The 22777-nt window shown below is 37.2% G+C and overlaps 1 protein-coding gene across 1 annotated transcript in view; it reads left to right on the forward strand.

Annotated features, from left to right (window-relative positions):
* Positions 1 to 22777, forward strand: part of POU6F2 (POU class 6 homeobox 2) — a 461828-nt gene that overhangs the window by 87862 nt on the left and 351189 nt on the right. The window lies entirely within an intron of this gene.

The following is a 22777-nucleotide window of genomic DNA, read 5'->3' on the forward strand; positions in this document are numbered from 1 at the left end:
CGAGGTATTGAAATATTCTAAAATTTACTGCGGTGCTGGTTGCACAACTCTTTGATATAGTAAAAACCAGAGAATTGTACACTTTAGAATGGTGGATTTTATGACATGTAAGTTATATCTTAAATTTTTTAAAAAAGCTCTCAGCCTTCCACTAAATATCTGAAGGAACTGAAAACATGAAAATTTACAAAATCCCCAAATAGAATTAAAACTCACCTATTTATTATTCAAGTCTGAGAGGAATTTTTACTAACTTCAAGATATTATAGATGAAATTTGAAAGAAAAATACAGTTAATGGTCCAACAATGTTGTATGACCAGAAACAGAAAGTAGAAAGTTGTCCCTTTCTCTATGCACAAAATAGAGTGGGGGTTCTCAAACTTTCTGATCTCAGGACTTCATTACAATCTTAAAAATTGTTGAGAATGGCAAAGAGCTTTCATTTATGTGGGTAATATCTATTGATATTTATCAAATTAGAAACACAAATTGAGGAAATTTTGTAACATTATATATTAATGCATTTAAAAATAATAATAAACTCATGCTAATATATTTCATTAAAAAACTAAGTTTTAATAAAAATTTCACTTAAAAATGAAAGCAGTTGGAATCTTATATCTATTTCTGCATTTAAATTTTGTGATACGTTCCTTTGGTTTAGACTTATGGAGAAATCAAGTGTCATGCAGATACGTGATAGAAAAAGGAAGTAAAATTTTAGTTGGTTTTGAGGATAATTATGGTTATTCTTTGATACTACCCCAAAATCTGACAAGTGGTAGTTTTATAAAACTTTGTTGTAATGTAGAGTTGAAAACCATATCGATAAACTTTTTGTAGTCATTTACACTAAAATCCATTGATGTGTCTTGCACTTTGAATGGATCTATTACCAATGCATAATTTTGCAACATCATGCATTGATCATTTGGAAAATATTGATTCACTGTGTTACACAGCTCTTTTAAATGTTGGCGCATTTAATTACACAATGTAAAAAAATCATGTTTCTTAATATCACCACTTATTTCACTTAAAGAAAAATTCTTTAAGTACTGGGAAGTTCTCAGACTTTTGGTGGCAGATACAAGTTTTCCAAAATTCTAATTTTCTCTTTCGAGCTCGAATGTTATCACTGGCAACAAGTACTTTTAGCTGTTTCCTTTGAAATAACAGGTTCAAAACATGTTTATCTGCCAAATACCCAAGACTGAAAAACCATAGTTTGTCTGTCGATGGTTTTTCAACCTAAACAATCTCACCAGTGCTTCCCTTGAAACCATCATTATATTTGGTATGCTCCCAAGGTGCTTTACGTGTGCTGCCCAGTTCCTCACACAGAATAGTTCTTAAAAATGTACTCAAGGGTTGCAATTTAATAAAATTAATATTTGACCACTCCATCAGAGACATTTTGGAATGAAACTGTCTTCTCCTCCTTCTCCTCCTCTCCTTCTTCTTCTTCTTCTCCTTTCTTCTTCCTCTTTCCCTCCTCCTCCTACTCTTCATCCTTCTTCTTCTTCTTCTTCCCTTAGTGTGAGTTCATGGATACTACATATGTAGTTTGCTGCCATTGGTATGAATTATGCCAAGACAGCAGCAATTTTATCCAGCACTTACTATGCTTTTGCATAGTAAGTATAAATGTCAACTTAGTGAAAGGCAAACATGTCTAAGTATTATCACAAAATAGTATTATAATATTATATAGTAGTATTACTATGAAAATAGTTTTGACCCTGCAGACCCCCTTATAGGGTGTCAGGGACCCTCAGGGATTTGCAGATCATGCTTTTGGAACTGTTGAATGAAAGGACTTGTAAGGTGCCCCTTTTCTCCTGTAGTGTCATATTTTAGACGGTTTGAAACACACAATGTGATATATAGATGATGTACTACAGAATTGTACACCTGAAACCTATGTAACTTTACAAACAATTTTCACCCCAATAAACTTTAATAATAAAAACAAGAAAATGAATCAAACTGTGAACCTTCCACCACTCTTCTTCACCTTCTATATACAGACGTTTTTATTACCACAAGCAACGACAAAGAGAGGAGAGGATAGAAGGCACTCACCCATACTATCCAGAGACAGGAAGCTTGCCCACAAAGCACATGACTCAGGGGCGCATTCAGGGAGAGCCCTGGGCATACTGAACTCTAGTGGTTGTACTTGCTTATGTACAGTATCAGGGTCAGAAAGTCAGACAGATGGAGGACAAGATCCAATCGTAGTCCAGCCAAGTCATACTAGATAAAACTTGAACAGATACACAATCTTTAATGTCACAATGGTCATTGGTGGTAAAAAGTCATAGTAGGGACAAGAAAAATTACAAGATGCTGCATATGTGACCAGGAGTTATGTGTAAGAAAACTCCTGGTCACAGCAGAACTGAGAAAGAGATTTGGTGATTCCCTTAAGTGGACTTCTGAAAGTGGGGCCAAAGTCACCTTTTACCTAAGTAGGTAATAGTCTGGATAGCTTTCTTTTGATATACAGATAATTAGAAAAAAGAACAAAATTAGACCTATATAAAGATGCTACAGAACAAGAAAAGGAAGGATTATTATGAACACTGCGACAGCAAGCTTCTAAATGTGATTCTAGTAGTAAAAATCAGAACAAGGATTTAGAAATTTCATTAGCATCCTTAAAAGTGTATAAAAGCCTATAGGCTTTCTGTCATAGGATCAGAAAATCATAAGAGGAAAAGGAGCAAAGAGGAAAGGCAGCAGGTGAGATGCAAAGAGTTCTGTGAAGTCAGAAAGCATTTCAACGACAAAATAAAAAAATAACATTAGAGGATCAAAAAGCAGGCTTTCCACTGGCAAGTTAAATCAGTGTATAGAGAAGAAACTCACAAAACTTCTGCAGAACAGAGACAGTTAAAAGAACTTAAAATGATGAGGTACAATGGCCAAGAAGAACGCAGAATGGAGAGCAATGAAGACTTCCTGAAGATGAGAGGAAAATAACTTAAAATTAACTTATGATTAAGGCCATAATTAAATAAAACTTAACTAAAACTGAGTGGGAGGAAAAAAAAATCCCTGAGAAATTAAGGTTGAGAGGGTTCTCTTAGTTCTAAGAAAATCAATAAGACACCCACCCTAGAGCTATCTTGGACACTTTTTCCCCCCTTTTTCGCCTCTCCCCTGTTGTGGTTCAAGCCATTGTTTTCTCAGTCTAGTTGTGTAGGAAACAGCTCCCTGACCCATGCTGGTATTATGAGCCACTGGACATTCATGGCAGCACACGGTAGCCCACAGTAGCCCACGGCAGCCCACAGCAGCCCACGGCAGCCCACGGCAGCCCAGCTCCAGGCAGAGCAGTTGTTCACAATCTTAGCTGTAGAGGGCACAGCTCACTGGCCCATGTGGGAATCGAACCAGCAATCTCGGCGTTAGGAGCACGGCGTTCCAACCACCTGAGCCACCAGGCTGACCCCTCTTTTTTAATAAGAAAGAGAAACAATAATTTTATAAGCATGTGGCAGGAAACAAAAAAATGTTATTTATAAAGGAACAAAAACCAGTTTAGTCTCAAAACATTCCTATTTAGAAACAAATTTCAGCAGCCATATGAATAATCTCTGTTTACAGAGTTTTGAGCCCAAAGTAGCAATATAAAAAATTCACTCGGTCAAGACATCTTTAATGTGTGAAGGCAATAGAAAGGCATTATCCGGTAAACAAGGACTTTGACAAAAATCTTCTTTAAAATTACAAAAAAGCAAATGAGAGATGAATCAAAATGAAGAACTAAAGAAAGGGGACATCAAGAAATTTCAAGCCACTTAAATACAAAATTGACTAAATAATTACTGTAACTTTAGTTAAGAAATTGAATACAAATAAAAAGTAACAGAGAATTCAGAATATAAAATATTTAATAATAATAGTAAATTTGGTGTAAAATTCCAAGTTAAAGACTTGAAATGAGGTGTGTGTTGGTGGTTGTGTATACAACCATTCTCTTTCTTTTAAATCTTCCATAGAGAGGGTGCTTAAGTGATATCATTATATTCTCAACTATGATAGTTAAAAATTAAAACCTGATATGTATATTTTAATAGTGGTAACCATTTGAAGAACAAAAAGCAGGATATAAAACTTCCAAATTTCTGTCAAAGATCAATACCAACACAAATGAAACCAAAATCAGTAAGACAAATAAACAATTAACTCCAAAAGCAAAAGAGACATAATAACTGAAAATTAAAATTAAATAGAAAATACTAATAAAACTACAAATGACTGAAAATAAAAACTGAGGTAACCAAAATAAGATCAAATATATTGATTATGACAATAAACATAAATGTTTTTAATTTCTCCATAGATACAAAGTGTCAGTTTTGTATGAAAAAAATCTTAGTAACGAGACACACCTAAAACAAAATATTATAAAAATGGTAAAATCAAAAGAAGAAGCAATGTTACCAGGAAAATTCAAACAGACAAATATGCAAATCAGAATTTAAGACAAGAAACACTAAATGAAAAACAGCTTATTTATATTTCTGGAAAATACAACACATCAAATAACAAGTTAAAAAATACATAAAGCAAACCCTTAAAAATTCAATGCCAAATTTATTGAAAACAGCATTATGAGAAATATTAACACAAGTCGATCAAATTTAGCTAGACAAAGGAGTCACAAGGTAGATAATGACAAAAATTTTAATTTTTAAATATTGATTTATTTAATAGGTTCTCTTATAAACTTAAAACAGATTTTGTTTTTATGCATCCAAAAAACATTTGCAAAAGGTGTTCATAAAATAAACCACACAAGAAAATTTTCTCTCAAGAAACCTCAAAAATCACATTACCTGGCATGATACATTAAAATTAAAAATTAATAATAAAGACCTAATAATGATTTCTTTAAAAAAACTGCTATATCTAAAACATCTCCAAAATAATTGTTGGGTCAAAGAACAAAACAAAATCACAAGATGAGCTCCTTATTAATTAACAAAAATATAAAGGAAAAATATGAAGATTCACAGGATATGTCAAACTTGTAACTGTCCATTCTCTCATTTTTTAATAGAATACATGAATAAAGTAAGTGTGAAAATCAAGAAACGTAAGGACATTGGGTAGACAGATATACTGAAAATAAAAGAAATCAAAAAAAAATTTAAGTTGACAAATGCAAGAGTTAGTTCTTTGAGGAAAACTAATAAAATAAAGATTTGATCAATTTAAGCAACATAAATAGGAAAAATACAGCAACAATGGATGTGAAGGAGACTAAAATGATAAAGACATGTACAATTCCATTCAAATATACTTAGAAATATTGATAAATATGAATTATCTAAATTGACTAAGAAATAAGTAGGGTAATACCATAGTAAAATTATGCAATTATTTTTAAATCCCTCCCAAAGAAAAAAGAGAGAAGTTAAAATCATTCACGGCAAATAATTTTACTAGTAAATTATTTCAAACTTTCTAGAGAGTGATTCTCCTACTACATAAATTATTATATAGATAAAAAATCTGAAAAAATGACCTGAACCGTATTATGAACCAGTCTTCATCTCAACACGGCAATTGAAAAACAATTATAAACTAGTTTTATTTATACTGGATATCAGTGCAAAATACTCCTTAAAAATACGGACACCAATTCAGCTTAATTTTCAACAGAATATTCCTGGTATCCAAAGATGCTTTACTATTAGGAAACTTATCAGGAAGTTAACTGAAAGAAAAAGAGAAAGCATCTAATAAAGTACAAAAGCCATTTCTTACATTAAAAAAAAAAAAATTAATGAATGGTAGTTTCTTACATGATAAAGCCAAATTTAAACCAACACCAAAAATCTACAAATACCTTATTTAAGTGAAACACCAGAAGCATTCCAATTAAATCAAGGCCTCACATCATTACTGTTATGCACTATCTTTCTTATAATGTTATAAGAAATATGAAACAGCCATTAATAGAAAGGAGGAGACAACTATTTTTGTTTGTTAAATGCATGAATATATATGTATGGTTCTAATTGAATCAACTGAAAACTCAGTAGATTATAGAAAGGGAAATTGATTTTATTCATAATAGGAACAAAACATAAAATATTTGGAAGTTTTAAAATTAAAATGTCTATAATAGATATGAAAAAATAACCAAAAATTACTGATACAAGAAAATTTAAATAAATGGACAGGGCCAAGTTTCTTGATGGTGACACTGAATATTATAAAGATGACATTTATCCATCCCTGTTTTAATTTTAGAATTTGACAAAATGATTTAAAGTTCATCTGGAAACAGCTGAGATTAAGTATGAAGTTTTTGAAAAAGAGGAATAGACTATATAGAGGATTTTTGCTCTATTATACATATTACATAGTACATATATAACTATATAAATATACATTAGACATATAGTATTATCTAAAATGTATATATTATACATAGTGTGTGTATATGTGTGTGTGTATATATATATATATATATATATATATATATATATTTTAAACATATTTTGTCCATTATATATGGTCATACATATATATGGTCCAAAAACACACCTGAGATTCCATTAGAACTTAGTTTTTGATTCAAAAAAGAGGAAGCATTATATGCCAATGGGTTATTTAACTAACTGTATTCTAAAAATTGACTATTTCGGATACTGTAAAATTTTCAATTAATATGCACATAAATTCCCGATGGATTCTAGAATCGCCTAAAAAATAAAATCAGAGAAAATAAAGAATTTTGGTGAATATTTATACTTTTTCACGATGATTTTCTCATCATAAACGCACTAGAATAAATCATAAAGGAAAGGATTGATACATATAACTGGATAAGAATTTAAAAAATCTTTTTTGAAAATCAACATTAAAAGAAATCAAAAGGAAATAATGAATTCTAGAGAAAATATTTGGAATTCTTAATGTTTGAAATCAAGACGACTCTGCCAGGTTACATGTTATTTACCATCATTCATCTCAATTTGATCATTGATGAAATTGGAATAATAATGCTATCGGTTGTTTAGAGGACTAGAAATGCAGTATATTTTAATATCACAGCCCAGTGCTCAACACAGTAAGTGTCAGCAATTATTTTTTATAATTATTACTACTTCTATGTAGCTATACAAATTTCAATGAGAAAAATACTTAGGTCCCAATAGAAAGACAGGCAAAAGATGTGAGTAATTTATGAAAGAAGAACTTAATTAGCTAATAAACTTGAAAAAATTAGCCTTGCTAATGAGATGCAAATTAAAACATTAATAAAATGTCAGTTTCTAGTTAATAAATTAGAAAAATAATTTTAAAATATAATACGAAACAGAAGTTTCCTCATGTACTGGGAGCATAAATTTCCCAACAACTGACCTTGAAGGTATTATAATTTGGCAATGGTCCAAACTCTTTGGCCTGTAATTTCACTCTTGAAAATATATTTTAAAATGTCAAAATTTTAATTTCGTGTAAATAGTTGGACATATCTTAAATCAAGGGACTCCAAGGTTTTGTGATGACTCAGTTTTATCAATGAAAATAATTTTACCATGGACTCCTAATAAATATAAATGTATTTATTCCTGTTTTTTGTACTATATATTCTTACCACTACAAACATAAACAAAAAAGAATTGAAATAATTGAAATGAAAACAGAAATGCTAATACTTTCTTCCTGCACCTCAATGCATTGTCTTGCAATATCTCAGTATGCATGCATCCCGTTTCAAAGACCACAGCCCAGAATGTTCCTGCAGTTAGAGAAGAATTAAATAAATCATGGCACATCCATCAGAGTAAATATTATGCTGGTGTTTAAAATCACAATTTCAGGTAATATTTAATTTTAAGAACATGGTTACAATATAATAGTATCTGTAAGGGCAAATACAGTGCCTGACTGGCTTACCTGCCTGAGTTCTGCAGGTTTGAGTGACTCAGAATAGGTGACAATAGAGAGGACAGGTTAGGATTGAAGTGGAGACATAAAAAGTACATGCTTCTTGCCAGTACCACTGCAAAACACAAAAGCTGCATTAAGAAGAGGTCTCTTAAAAGCAGAGGTCCTAAACCGCGGTCTGTGCAAGCCATTGACAGTTTAAAAAGGGGCTTCTGTTATGTGTGACTAGGTCAAAAGTCCTAGAATTCGAGGGACCAAGTGTGCTAGGAGAGACTTGCTTTCAGAGGTGGAGCAGAGGCCCCTTCCCAAGTGCTATCCAGGCAATGGAGATGCATTAATGCCAGGAGAGTCCTGTAGGTGACGCTCTTTTTCTGACAAGCTCAGGACTCTGTACAGTCCTTAAGCCCCACTGGGAAGTGGACAAATATTATTTTAGCTGAAGGAGCATTCAGAGAAGTTCAGGTGACTTACCTAAGACTGCATCGGGAGCTGGTAGGGTGTCAACAAGAATGGGACTTCAGTGATCTTAGGGACACACTCCCTTCCCCATCTGGCCTCAGTGCCCAGGAGGACTCTGGGAACAATCCACCTAAGCCTGACAGGCAAGAAGAAGCAGCCAGTGCAGATTCTGCAAAGGCAGGTAAAGCTGAGGAATGATTCGTTTGATTACTTTTCAAAGAAAATTAAGTTGACATAAAGGCTGTTGGGTAGACAGTAAGGAAAAAATGTGGTTTATATTTGGGTTTTCGTAAGATTCAAGTTATTGAAATTATTTATGGTTCCATAGACATCGTGCGGTAGACTTTTTATATGGTAAAGTAGATCTTTGCAATCTTTTATTTTTAATAAAAAATTTATCTCCTCCCCCCAAAAAAATCTTTTGGAGGTGATGGATATGTTTATTACCTATATTGTGGTGATGTTTTCACGCATGTATTTATATGTCCAAACTCACCAAATTGTATACATTTAAATATATGCAAACTTTTTTATATATCAATTATATCTCAATCAAACTGTTAGTTTTCTTTTTATCTAGTACCTAAACTATTAATACAAGGCATTTCCCTCCAAGCAGCCTTTGAAAGGCAAGTCAGATCCTGTCACATCTTGCTCAAACCCTCAAGTAGATTCCTTTCATGTTTCCAGTTAAACCCCAAGGCCCCACAATGGTCCACAAGGCCCACCTGATCTTGTCCCTGGCCGTTTCCCTGACACCCACTTCTCTGGCCTCAGCTTCAGCCACACCCACTCACTCCCAGTCAGCTACCTTGGCCTCCTGGTCCCCGGAGGGCATGGGACAGGCTCCCAGGCCACAGCCCTTTAATCAAGTTCCCATTATGATGCTTGCATGACTTTCCCTCGCTCATGGTGGCCTCTTCATAAAGTCCCTTATCTGTGTGACCTTTCTGATCATCTTCTGTAAATTACACACCCTTAGTCCTCCACACACTTCAGCCTGATTTCTTTCTGTTCATAGCACTCATCACTGCCTCACATCATGATATTTCCTTAATTGTTTATTTGGCTATTTTCCGTCTCTCCACTGTCATTTCAGTTGCAGGAGGGCCTGCACCTTGATCTGGCTTGTTCAATGACGTGTTCCTATATCCTTGCTGAGTGGGTGGTATGGCATGCAAGTACTCACTCAATCTGTAGTTGTTGAAATAAATGAATATAAATAGCATTAAAAACATTCCCAATATCAAAGCTAATTGAAGAGAAAAAACAATCTCCAATAATCCTTGTGCAACAACAATCAAAATGTTTCCAACTGGATTTAAAAAATTTACTCAATTTTTAAAAATCTATTGTAAATGACTGCATCTATTTTTATTTCAAAGACTTGGGAATTTATTTCCCAGTTTATCTCAATGCTCATTTGAACTTACTTTTCCAGTTGCTTTTAATCAAAGAGATGATTTCTTGCTGATTTTTAAATTAAGTACTCTGCAGGCTTGATTAGAGTTTTGCTTGACATACTAAGGAAATGAGTGCCCACAGGTGGCCCACTCAAGATCCAAAAGCCAAGGGCAAGCCTTGCAGGAGAGTGCAGATCCCGCAGGCTTCCAGCAAGACTCTGTTCCCAGGCGTGGAGGAGAGCAGACTGACCCTAGTAGTGTAAGTAGTGAGGAAATAGGAGGACCTAGCAATGGTCCATTTCTCATTTGTTCTGTGCAGGAAACAGAAATTTCAGGCATTACGCATGTGCATGTGGACAAATTGTGCAGAAGCTCAGCGGAATAGAATAGAAAGGGGTTGTATAAGAGGCTGTGTGCCAGCCCTGGCAGATCAAGCCTTCCTAGGGCGCTGATACACTAATGTCATTGGGATGGGCCTGCTCACATAGGCAGACTGGGGATAATTCAGCTAGCACTGAGTTGAAATGGTCTGTTTTTAATCTATGAAGCTTTAGTCTAAGCAATTAATGGTGGAGGTATGAAGAGGGGATAAATGGAGGCTTCTCAACCCACTGAAAAGAGCCAATTGTCTATAGAGACTTCAGCACATCTGTTTCTATGAGTGTGTCTTACTGACTTGTTAAAACAGTTCTATTTTCTTCTTGATAACATATTACTCATTCTCGTTACAGTAGGTGCTTCAGGATATTAGGGAAGCAATTCTTTAAAAATACTCTCTGCCCAACTAGTAACTCAGATGCTTCATCTGCTGCGTCTGGCACTGCAGCCTTTGATGGCCTGGGATCCTGTGGATGGCTGTGTTGATATTATATATTGTTTTAGTGTGTGACTCAAACACATTGGGGTCATCAGTTACAGGCTAGCTCCCTAAAATAAGGAATTAAGTCTAGAAAAAAACACTTAAAACTCCCTGGGAGGGGGAATATGCTTATTCATTAGCATCTGTAACGATGCTAAAACAGTGCTTCAGAGAAAGTGTTGTGTGTTTGTGTGAGCGCATGCGTGACACACATGTTCAGTATACGTTGGCATTTTACAGGAAGGGGAGGCAAGGGATGCCAAGAAAAGGTTATATCTGTGAAACAATACACTAGGCTCATAGAAGTTGCTGAATAATCTCTTTCCTTTGCTGACGTCTACCAGATGGTGACATTTTTGATGGTAGCAAATGTTTCTTGATCCTTACATTCCCCAAACTCCCTAGCACAACGCCTCATACAGGATGAATGGTCAATAAATATTTGTTGAATTGCATCAGTTTTATTTTAAGTGGACCCTGATTCAGAGCCATCCCCGATCATGCAAACTAAAGGGACAAAAATAAATATTAATAAAAGTGAGCCTCAATTTCAAAGACTAGAGACTCAAAGAAATATTTAGTTAAGCCTCTTTTTATAGTTGGGGTTGGAAATAAAATATTTTTAATAAGGATTAATAAGATAGCTGATTGTGGGGAGAACCCATAAAAAAAAAAACGACCCCCCCAGTTCATGTATTTGTGAGAGGCTAAATCCCCAGGAATGAGAAGATTTAGCTCATCTTTCCAATCACATTCTCAGTCCCTCCCCACCCCCATCTCCTTGGAATTATGTTATCTCTGCTCGGTTTAAAAGCTCAGAAGCCTTTTGAATTGGAGCTGCATTCAAAGGACAGTCAAGGGTCACCCTTGGAATATTAAAGGAGAGTGGATTACAGGAGAGGGAGGGAAGGGAGCAGCTGGGGCCAGGCATAGCCAGGGCAGAAAATGAGAGGAAAACGCCACAGGAGCCGGTGTTGGCCGAGAGAAAGCTGCCCGGATTGTTAGGAAGGACAGGAAGTAGCAACGCAGCAACCCACATTATCAGTGTCTAGTGCGTGCTAGTGGAGTTTGAGAGCAGAGGACAGGAAAACACGTATTCGTGAAATCAATTAGGCAATGGCCTTTTGAACAGAAACAGAATGCTTCCCTTAGAGAGCATGAATACATGAACCTTGGAAAATTAAAAGCCAGATATTGTTAGTTCAGGGATATAATTCTACGGAATGTACAGCCCCTTGACAGTTACTTATTTCTTAAGATAATAAGGCCTTGGAATTTATAAAGCGAATTTCTTCTCAAAAGACGTCTAAGTAATTCAGTTTTCAAAAATCTATTTTTTGACCTTTCTTCCATCATTTATAGATATTGATTCTTGTTTTTGTTTTTCAAATAAAATCAATGGATATTTAGTGAAGGCTTATTATGTGCCAAGCAGTGTCCTAATATTTGGAGTGAGAGGACGCGGTGACAGGCCCCTGCGCCTCAACAGTGGTTACTTACTCTTATTTTGTGGTGGGGGAGATTGGGAGGTGGATCATGAATCTTTTTGAAAACCTGATGAAGACTAAGGAGCTTTCCATAGTAAAATGGATGCACAGTCATACTTTGTCAGAAGAGTCGCAGACGAAATGCAATATATGCATCTCTTATGATTACAGTTGGCCTATTCTGAGCACTATTTGTGATTTATTTATCTAATCTGCACAGCTATCCCATGAGGCATATACTATAATTACTCCCATTTCCGTTCTGGGAAACTGAGGCTCAGAGAGTTGTCCCTTGCCCCATGCCCTTCAGTGAGGAAAACGTGACCCCAGGCACACGCACAGGCTCTTGGCTCCAGGGTCCAGGTTCTCGCGCCGGCACTGCGGGTCTCCAGACGCGCGCAAGGTCCTTGTGAGCCTGGCCTCTGTTCCCCTCTGTGGGCTGATGGGGGCCGGTCTCTGCATCAGGTAGATCAGGCAGTGCCTGACACATCATTGCCACCTGCCAGAAGAAAATCTCAGCATGTTTACAATCATTATAAAAATGTACGTGGCATATTCTCTGGCTGTGCAGTGGTTATCCATATGCCATGGGCTGACTATGAGGGGTCTGGGGTGTTAAGCAGGAGTGAACGTTGTAGGTGATGTTGGATCAGCCGGGATCATGTCTCCTGAAGCCGAAAAATGGAAACACGGACCAGGGAGAGGCAAAAAGTTTTAAAAAGAGGATAGTTTATTAGAGGCAGAGAGAGGTTGCAGCTCCCGAGAGGGAAGGGTCCCAAATGGTGGTGCCCCATGACTGAGGCAAAAGCTCTTACTTTTATACCTTCCCTTTGCCTGCTTGGGGAAGGGGAGCTGTTTGGAGAAGGGAACTTGTTTGAAGAAGGGAACTGGCGCCTTCTAATGAAATTCGTCTACCAGGTGTGTTCTACTTGCCCATCTTAAAGGAATTAGCAAAGTAACCCACTCTTTATCTATCAGATCTGCTCCATGTGTCAGGCCAAAATGAATTTTATGATTAACCTCAAGGCCTTGTTACATTATGTCCTGGAGCGAAGGTGTGATTTCAAAACCTGAAGTTTTAGGATATGACTGTCTTTGTTTATTCCACCAGGGACCTCCCTGTCTACCTAGGGACGTGCTAACTCTCCTGTATCATTTAGACCTAACTTAGAAGGTACTGAGGAACGATTAGGTTTCAAACTGGATTTTTAGGAATATTAGTCTATCAGCAGAGGGCAGAATGGAGTTTCTATTTATTTTTGGAAATTGGAAACTATAGGGAACTGGATAGTTCTCGAATAAAAAGTTTTTCTCCTCAACTGTGGTCCTTTGCCATTCAGAATGGAAGAATAGAATTAGATGTCTCCACATATTTAATGTATTATTCATTTAAATGAATATTTGCCTCTGAGCAAAACACGATAGAATAAGAACATTTATAACAAAATTATGTTTCTAACATGCTGTATGTGTGAGATGATACTGCTCCTGAATGACTATGAGGGAACTAGAAGGAGGGTGAATTGTACAGGAGTGGTGTCAGGCTCTCCTTGTTGAGAGGGAAACTCTTCCAGGCTGAACAAGGGCCATGGACAGCCCATGAGGCGTAGGCTCCTGGCCGACTGGCCCTGCACTCCCCCCCCCCCCCCCCCCCCCCCCCCCCCCCCCCCCCTCATCTGGGGCCCCCTGGGCTCCAGTGCTCAGTGCCTTTGCTTGGGAGAGCTTATCCCCCCGACCAGTGGTAGCTTTTCTTCCAAGGAGAAAAAAACAAACCAATAACAACAAAAATCCACTTTCCTTTTCTCTTTTAGTGTTGCTGTTAAATTCTTCCATTTTGTCCTACAGTAAAACAAAGTAACACAATCACACAAAGCCAAACTCACTTCCATTTCTGGAAGCAGAATATGGGTCAGTGTGCATGTCAGACATAAAATAGCCAGGTGAAGCCTAAGTTTTACACTGTGTGCTTTTAGACACAATTAAATGTATTTTTAAAACATTAAACGTATGAGTATCAACCAAAGACAATCCTTGCTGTAACCTCCCTTCTTTCCTTCCCTTCTTCCTTCCTTCCTTCCTTCCTTCCTTCCTTCCTTCCTTCCTTCCTTCCTTCCTTCCTTCCTTCCTTCCTTCCTCAGAACCACAATCAATCAAAATGCATTTATTGAGAGCCTATTTTGTATCAGACACAATGCTTGGTATTGGGAATTCTGAAACATGTCTGCCTGCAAAGGACTCAAACATAAATATTTTGAGACGGTAAACAATTATCCAATAGAAAACAGTGTTGTGATTTTATTGCATCGGTGCTGCATTGCAAATATGTAAAATGGGCCAACCCGGAAACCTTTCTTCAAGTATACTGAAGATGCCATGTAAAATAGGTGAGAGAAGCCCATATGGTGTTAAACACCAGGAGTGGGCACTTTGGCCCTCCCCTGCATTCCTTCCCCAAAACCTTAGGGCTTCTCAGTTCAATGCTCAATTTGACAATTCTGAGGCTAGAGACCAGGTCGTCCTTTTCTATGAACTGAGCCATCCCCTTCTGCAAAAGGTTACAAGTGTTGAGACTTTATATATCTGTATCATCTATTTCTATCTATCTATCTATCTATCTATCTATCTATCTATCTATCTATCTATCTATCTATCTATCTATAAACGCAAAGATATAGACAAAATGTATACGCACACACGTTAATTAAGTACCTCTGTTAGAATTTCTAAGATGCTGAAAGTAAGCTGTTTTTTAGGATAGAAGTTGGATGTTCTCTGTTTGTACATTTCAATCACTAAATGCAAATTCACTTTAATCTGCATTTTATTCTGATTAAATTCTGATGCCTGTGGGAAGCCATCAGATTATGAAGAATGTATGAATATAGGGTATGTGTATGCAATGTCGATACTGCTGTATAACCCCATTACCAAACAACCAGGTCCAGAGGAGCCTGGTTTGAACTCTTATTGATGCTTTTTCACAAAGGCAGCAGAAACTGAATTGATGGAGCTATTAGGTTGTCAATACCAGTGTCTCCCTTTCTTCCCAGATAAGTATACATGAAGCAGCATCCATACAGTCATTTTAAACTCTTGGGGGCAAAGGAGCTATAGAGGTTCAAGGTGATGATCGAGGTGAGGAGATGCTTTGTAGAAGTCCAGAACTGGCAGACTCTTGTTTGACTGGTTATTGTCATTTCAACCTACACATGTGCATTGATGAGCTGTTTTGCTTGTATTATTTGCTTGTTTTGTTTAAATACAGCTGTGTCTGACGCTTTCATCTTTAATTGGAGTTGTCTCTAGAGTATAAGCATAGTTAAGAGGATGCATCACTCATGGCGGTATTTCGAGAGACCTAGAGACCCTAGGTGGTGACTGACAGGGGAGCAGGAGATTGCATACATATCTGAGGTTCAGCAAAGAGACAAGAGACTCTTAAACTGTGCCCACAGGTACACACTTAGATGAAATACCATCCTGACACCAAAGCAAATCAGATATTTTGCAGCCTCATTTTATCCTATGACTCTGAATATTCACCTAATAAATATCCCCCAGATAAAGTGTTAGGGATTGGTAGGGGCAGCAAATAGTGTGATTTGCCCAGGACATCTTTGAACAGGTGCTCTACACCCTATTTCACTCCATAATGACCTAGCCTGTCCCTAAGGCTGTGTTCACCTAGGTATGGGTCATAATTCAGTAGACAGGGTTGGGTTGCAGAAGGCCTGCACCAACTTTGTAGGCACAACTTTTGGGTTCCTTTTTGGTAGATCATGGTAGTCAGTAATGCTTAGAAATGGGTAAGGGCTTGCTACATCCCCAAAGCCTTGCTACCTGGTTATAATGAAAGTGAGCTCTGAGACCAAAAGCTGCCATACATTATTAAGTACACTTTTATTAACAAACTATCCCAAAATAATTTGTTCAATCTGTCTGTAAGCTTAATGAAGTCATAATTCTTATTTCCAGTGAAGCTTACACACCTTGCATGGAAGGTTCATTAAGGCAGATACAGAAACATTCTAGAAGCAAAATCTGTTTCTCTTGCAGTCATCATCAGGCAACTAGAACTCTCTGACCCAAAGACTGGACATGGGATGGTTTGGGGATCAAGCCTTCGTTCCCTGGCCCCAGGTACATAGATCACAGGACTTGCTAGATTCTTATTCTCTGGTTTCACACAAGTGTGGGGAGTGTTGTCTCCAAAATACTTTAGCTAATACATATTTCAACCTTTGTTAATGCTGATCAAATCATTAATTTAAGTCTAATACAAATTATATTAATCAACAAAATGCAGGGTGAGGGAGTGGTGGACAGCGAACAATGAAGTGAACTGAGGTAGCTAAAGAGTCTGTGGGGGCCACGCCTAGAGTAGGGCGTTTCTGATTAAATGCTAGCCTTGGCACACGAATACTGATTAAGGGAATTGACTGAACCTAGGGTGGAGCTCAAGGGTCTAAAAACCTTTTTTGTGAAGAAGCAGACAGTAAATATTTTAGGTCTTGTAGGCCATAAGGCAAAATGTAGGCTGCCCCTGAGGAAAGGACACGACTTTGGAGAGACAGTCCCTTCTCAGGCAAAGGCAAGTCCTAGCAATGGACCCAACTGTGATCCATCCTCAGATCCATCCCTGGCAGCTGAGAAATGAGTATGTTGGTCCTTAAAAGGGGATCTGGACAGCACACGAAAGCATCCACTACGGCATATTCTCCTGTTCCAAGCTAGAGCAGGGGAGAAAAGGAACCTGCAGTCAATCGTATGCCTTCATGTGGAAGTTGTACGATGGAAAGTGGTCTATCTATATAGCACTTTCTATCTTTCAAAACATATTCATATACATTATCTACATTACCTCACTCTAATCTCACACTATCACCCTTAAGATATAGAAAGCCATGTTGGTATGGAAATCAAGATGGAAGAGATGATGATTCCCTCATGGTCATGCAAGTGCTTAGTGCTAAATCAGGGAGCAGCCATGCGTCTCCTGAAGGTTCCTCAGTACTGCACACTCCAAGCCCAGCATTCATTTTGGATTTTCAGTGCCCTGCTTGACTTTCACAGAATTTTCCTTTATTTCGGGATGGGATTAAATAAAATTTCAGCCATACTAACTGCAAAGTGAGAGATGGGGGAAATACATAGCAGTTGGGAATATTAGGCTGAGGAAGGAAATACAGGTTGGGATCAACATTTTGCTGTGAAAATCAACAGTATGTATGTGTAAGCTTTGTAATTACGTTCATTATAATGTAAATTTCTGTCGTTTATTATTTGCTAAAAATGTGAGATTTTCTGGTTTTCTCAAAACAATTTTTGTTTTCAGTGTAGGAAGTGACATTTAAAATAAAATAATCAGTGGTGGGTAAATTTACAGTGTCTTTTGATCATCAGTAATTGTCAAAATTTTCAACAATAAATATATATACTTATATCAATGGAAAAAAAAGTAAAAATAAACTATGGTCTTATTTCCAAAAGTCAAATAGATTGTTTTTAAAAATTATTGATAGAGGGAGGAAATATGAATAATAAAAATTGAAAGTCTTCATAATTTTTGAGAGAAAACATTCTGCAGTACATTAAATATCATATTGAGAACTAACCTACTCAATAATATTTGGTAATTGGTAAAATAAAAATAAAAATTGCTTTTCTTCATGACTAAGGTAACAAAATACACACTTGAAGTTTTCTTTTCCCCAAACCTACGAAGGTCTAGTTTCTTCCTCTTAATTATTTGTGATTTTGAGTGTTTCACCTCTTCTTAGTGAGAGAAATGAAATACAAAACATGATGCTGTCTTTACATCTTAAATTGACTGTAGATAACTTGTTCCCACCTTTTTCCTAAATTGAAATGTGGCATTTTAAGAGAGAGCGAAATCCAATATATATATATTTTTTCCCTTTATAATGGATATAATTTTTCTATTGATCTGTTGAGTACAACTTTGCCATATCCTGGCTCTTCACAACCAAATGAATTGTTTCCTTGGATTTTTGAAGCCTGCCTGTCTTATTTACAGTTTCTTAAAAGCCCTTCTGATCGCCTGTTTCAAAGTTTGTTTGTGCGTACATAAGAATATGCTGGACTCAGTTCAAGCTGTTTAGAGGGGGACAGATACTTCCATCGCGTGGCTGCCGCTGGGCACAGATGCTTTGCTGAGTTAATAATCTCTCTGTCTTTAGTTTCTTTGACTATAAAATGAGAATGATTATGCTTACAAAAACCCTGTTGGTTAAATTATTGAAGGCGGTTAGTTGAATTATATTTTTGTTTATCTGGTATTATTTTTAACAGCCTGGTAAAAGCCCAAGTTGAATTCTCCTCCTTCATACAGTACCCTATGTCTGCTCTTCAAATCAAGTTTTCACAACAGAAGTGCATGGGGACATCTTTATTGAAAAATGGTATTAAACTATCAGGAATTAGTATATGATGAGAGAGTATACACACTTAGTCTATACTAAACCGTATATAATTGTATATAAATGAACTGTAAGGAATATTAATTAGGTAAAAGTTATTAGAATGTGAGAAGTGCTTGACATATATGTACTTGTTGAAGCTTCCTAACCTATTATTGCAGAATCGTTAAAAATTAGAGCTCTAACTTACATTAGCGAATTTCCAGTAGCTGTAATCCAAGTGGGTGCATTCTAAACTGAGTTTCAAGAAGCACTAGGTCCATTAGATAATATAATAAAGGTGATAAGGGAAAGGCCTTCCTTGGTCAGACAGTTTGGGGGAATGTTAGGTTAAGCAGACTTGAATTGGTTTCTTTCCCAGTAGACTTTTCTGCTGCATGTTCCATGAGGGTGTGATCCAATACCCATTTATTGTACAGTATCTTTTGGGGCAAGTATTCTGTGGAATGCTGTTTGAGAAATACTGTCTTATTCCAACCTTTTCATTTTCTAGGTGAGAAAACTGAGGGTGAAAGTGGTTAGCGATTTGCTAAATTTAGGCTAAGAGAGTGAACCTGAATGCATGCCTGGGTGTTTGACACTCCATGATGTTCTGTCTACTACACCACATCGCGCCATAGATTTCACCCAACCAGCATCAGACCGAAAAGTATTTTGTTCCTAGAGTCTGAAGGGAAGAAGATTGAATACACAACATGCTCTGGGAATCCATTTTCCAGGACTTAGCACTCTTCGCAGTCCATAATCCAAGTTATGGGAGATCCCCTGGGTTCCGAAGGCCATGACTCTCCGTTTTTTCACCCGGTGCCCATTGAGTACAAAAAAATGTTAATATTTGGAGATGAGTCTACTAGGATTCAAAATGCAGATCCACGACTTATTAGCTAGCTGTATGGCTTTGGGACAAGTCACTTAGCCTCTCTGAGTCTCAGTCCTTTAACCCTGAAATGGTAAATACCTGGCACAGTTGGGTGACTTGAAATATATCTGAAGCACCTATCTGGTAAAGGCATTCAATAAAAGGGACCTATTGTTTAGGCCTGAAAGAGATTTAAATAATATCTGTGTAGTTCTGCTGTTGATTGCAGCTCTTTCATTGTAGTATGCGGTGAAATTTTTGTTTATGCAAACTACCTCTCCCACTTCTTTTCTTACCATCTGGCTCTTGGGTCTCTGATGACCCCTGTGAGTGTCCTGTATTGGCCTATGCTGTGTCCTATTCTTGTACATACTTGGCATTGTTCATATTGGACCAGTCACTTTCTTCTATCAGGGCTGATAAACAAATTGCAGAGAAGTCCCAGCTTCTTCAACTGTAGCTGTGACAAGTTCAGATTTTCTAGTAAGAACTCTTCACCAATTCGATTTCCTTTTTTTTTTTTTTTTTGCCTGTACTAGCTATTTCTGTTCCTGTTTGCTGCTGCAGGGATCCTTGCACGTATTGAAGTTGCAGCTCTCTTTCATCCCTGCAAGCACTTATGTAGGTGCACATTGGAAAATCCTTTCCTCACTCTGGCAGAAAAGAATTTTACAGACTGCCACCGCTTTTGGCAGAGAGAGAATGACTTCCAAGCTGAGTGCTGCTTGAAAGAGGCATTTCCCCATCACTTATACGCCTGTACTCAGTGGTTACTGCTTGTGACACATTTTCAAATGGACCCCCCAGTGGCTGCAGCTGTGATTAAAAGCTGTCTGCTCTCTGCCTCACTGGGGGTTTCCTGTTTAACCATGTCATGCACATATATATGTGGATTGCAGCTGCATCATGGCAAACATAGTGTTTTGTAAGATGAAAAATCAAATGAGTACTTGAATGATAAACTCCTGAATTTTCCAAGCTTAAGTCACTGAGAGACACTAGTTGGGAACCCAGCCATGCGTGAGGTACATAAAAGTAATTTAAAGAAGCAGAGTGAATGGTCAGTGAATGTATACCATCTGCCAGGACATGCTTTGCATACATCAACCAGACTGAACATCTTAAAGATTTGAGTGCACTTGAACTTAGTAGCTGCATTTCAGCTCCTCTGTGTGATTCGGGATTCAGTTTGACCATTCACAAATAGAGCAAAAACAGGATATTCTTGTTTAAAGATTACCCAGATCTTCACTGATACACTAAAGGCCACGTTTGGCACATCATGAGGGTAGTGCCTGGCATTTTAAGTACGTTTGCCATTAACACTACCTTAAAAAGTACTCAAATGAGCAGTGTGGCCTCAAAGACTCATGTCTCGAAGGCACAAGTCACACTCCTTCCTTTGGATGAGAAAGACTGAGTATTCAACATTTTGTAAAGTAAAAAGAATGTGCTAGAATTTAAACCTGGGCTCTTTACTTCACGTGATGAGTATACCTATCAAAGCCATGAGGTGAAACAGTGTTCCCCTCCTACCCACCCTGCTCCACCAACTGAATCAGAAGAGTCCACATACACATTCTTTCTTAGATACAGAGGAAAGAAATTTGGGGGAAATTTGAAAATTTTGTGTTTCCTTTCCCCTCTGCCTGCTTCCCCCCCAATTTCAAGGACTCCAAATCTCAGCAACCAAACACAGCATATGAAATGCTAATGTATCACTAGCAAATTTAGGCTGACAATACTGTGAATCGACCACATTGATTATATTTCAAATATTTACAATATGGTGAGACAAGCCTAATTTATTTTCTAAAGAGTTCAAGGTAGGTATCACCATTCCAGAGGGGGGAACAACGGAGAAATGTTTGTGGTTGCTATCTGCAATAATCTGATGCTGACAGAGAGTAGTATTTTATTTAGTAATTAACAGTGTAAAGGGGAGAGGAGCTGTCATGTTGGTTCTTAAGCTGGGGAATGTGATGAAAGATGATATCTGCGATCTCATCCTTTCCACTTGTTTAGGATTGTCAGGATGAGAAATGTCAGCATTATGAAAGCTCGGCTCTGCTCTTGATATGATAAAACCCTTCAAAAGCCAGTCTTTCTCTCACCCTCGGCCCCCTCCTTTCTCGCTCTCTCTCCGCACTTGCTTTTTTATTTATCCTGTTTTGTTAGATGGCAGAAATATAATTCTTTTCTTTCTTCCTATTATAAGCCACCATTTTTGTTTTATTATATGTTTCACAACCCCTAATGCCCCACTGAAAATTACCTTGTTAAATGACAGTGTTTCAAAGCCATGAATCCTTTCCACCATTCCCTCAGAGGTTTGAAACAGTCAACAGACTGTAAAGAATAAATAATAAAAAAGTATTGATTATTTTGATGACTGTGAGATTCAATTAAGTATTAATTTTGCCCTCCAGTGGACCTATCAAGGTATTCAAAAGGGAGGATTCAGCTCGGCTAACTGCGTGCAGAGTGCTTCAGCCTTAAATAGGGAGAAAATGTGTTTACCTACAGTATTTGAAGAAGTGCATTGATGCACAGAGTCCAATATTTAAGTGCTGTGCAAATTAAGCCCTGGTGACAGTGACATTGTTTTCAGTGGTATGAGTATTGACTTAAGAAGTGCATTTGATGACAGCTTAAACTATTTGTATTGATTAACATTTTCATAGATTATCATGTGTCATATCAAATTCACTTTTCAGGCATGAATACATTAAAAAAAATAATAACCACAGGCATACCGCAACCAATGCAATGATGGCACCAGAGAGCTTGCGGCCCCACCTGCTCCTATGCCGGTCACCTGTTTCCTGCTCAGGAACCACTTAGGCATGAACTTGGCAATAAATAGCCTGCAGATAATGCAAAAAGGGCACCTCTTGCTTTTCTTTTCCTTCTGCATCTGATATTTGTGCCAAAACAATATTGGGCATCGGGGTTTGCAAATGCAATAAAAGACTACACTTGGAAAATATTTCTGATCCTAGAATGCCCTCCTAATGAGCTGAAGATAAAACAGATTTAAATTACTGGGGCTGAAAGTTTGCCCTTTTTTGGAGGTGATTTTTGTTTTCTTTTTCTTTAATGCTCTGAGTGTAAGATGCTCTAGATTTCCGAATTCTTGAACACAGTTTGTAAGTATGTTTCCGATTCCTTTAAAAATGTTAAAACTAATTTTCATCTACTTTGTCGTGTATTGTTTGCTTTGAAATGTTCATTTGATTGGAGGTTAGTTTCCGCCCAAATCTGGGACGGCTGGAGTCAACTTCTAAGGGCGCTTATGGAATTTACATAAGAAATCGCTTTTATTCCAGTGACAGCGTTTTGCCGACT

The sequence above is a fragment of the Rhinolophus ferrumequinum genome, chromosome 20 (assembly GCF_004115265.2).
Source record: "Rhinolophus ferrumequinum isolate MPI-CBG mRhiFer1 chromosome 20, mRhiFer1_v1.p, whole genome shotgun sequence".
NCBI classification, from domain to species: domain Eukaryota; kingdom Metazoa; phylum Chordata; class Mammalia; order Chiroptera; family Rhinolophidae; genus Rhinolophus; species Rhinolophus ferrumequinum.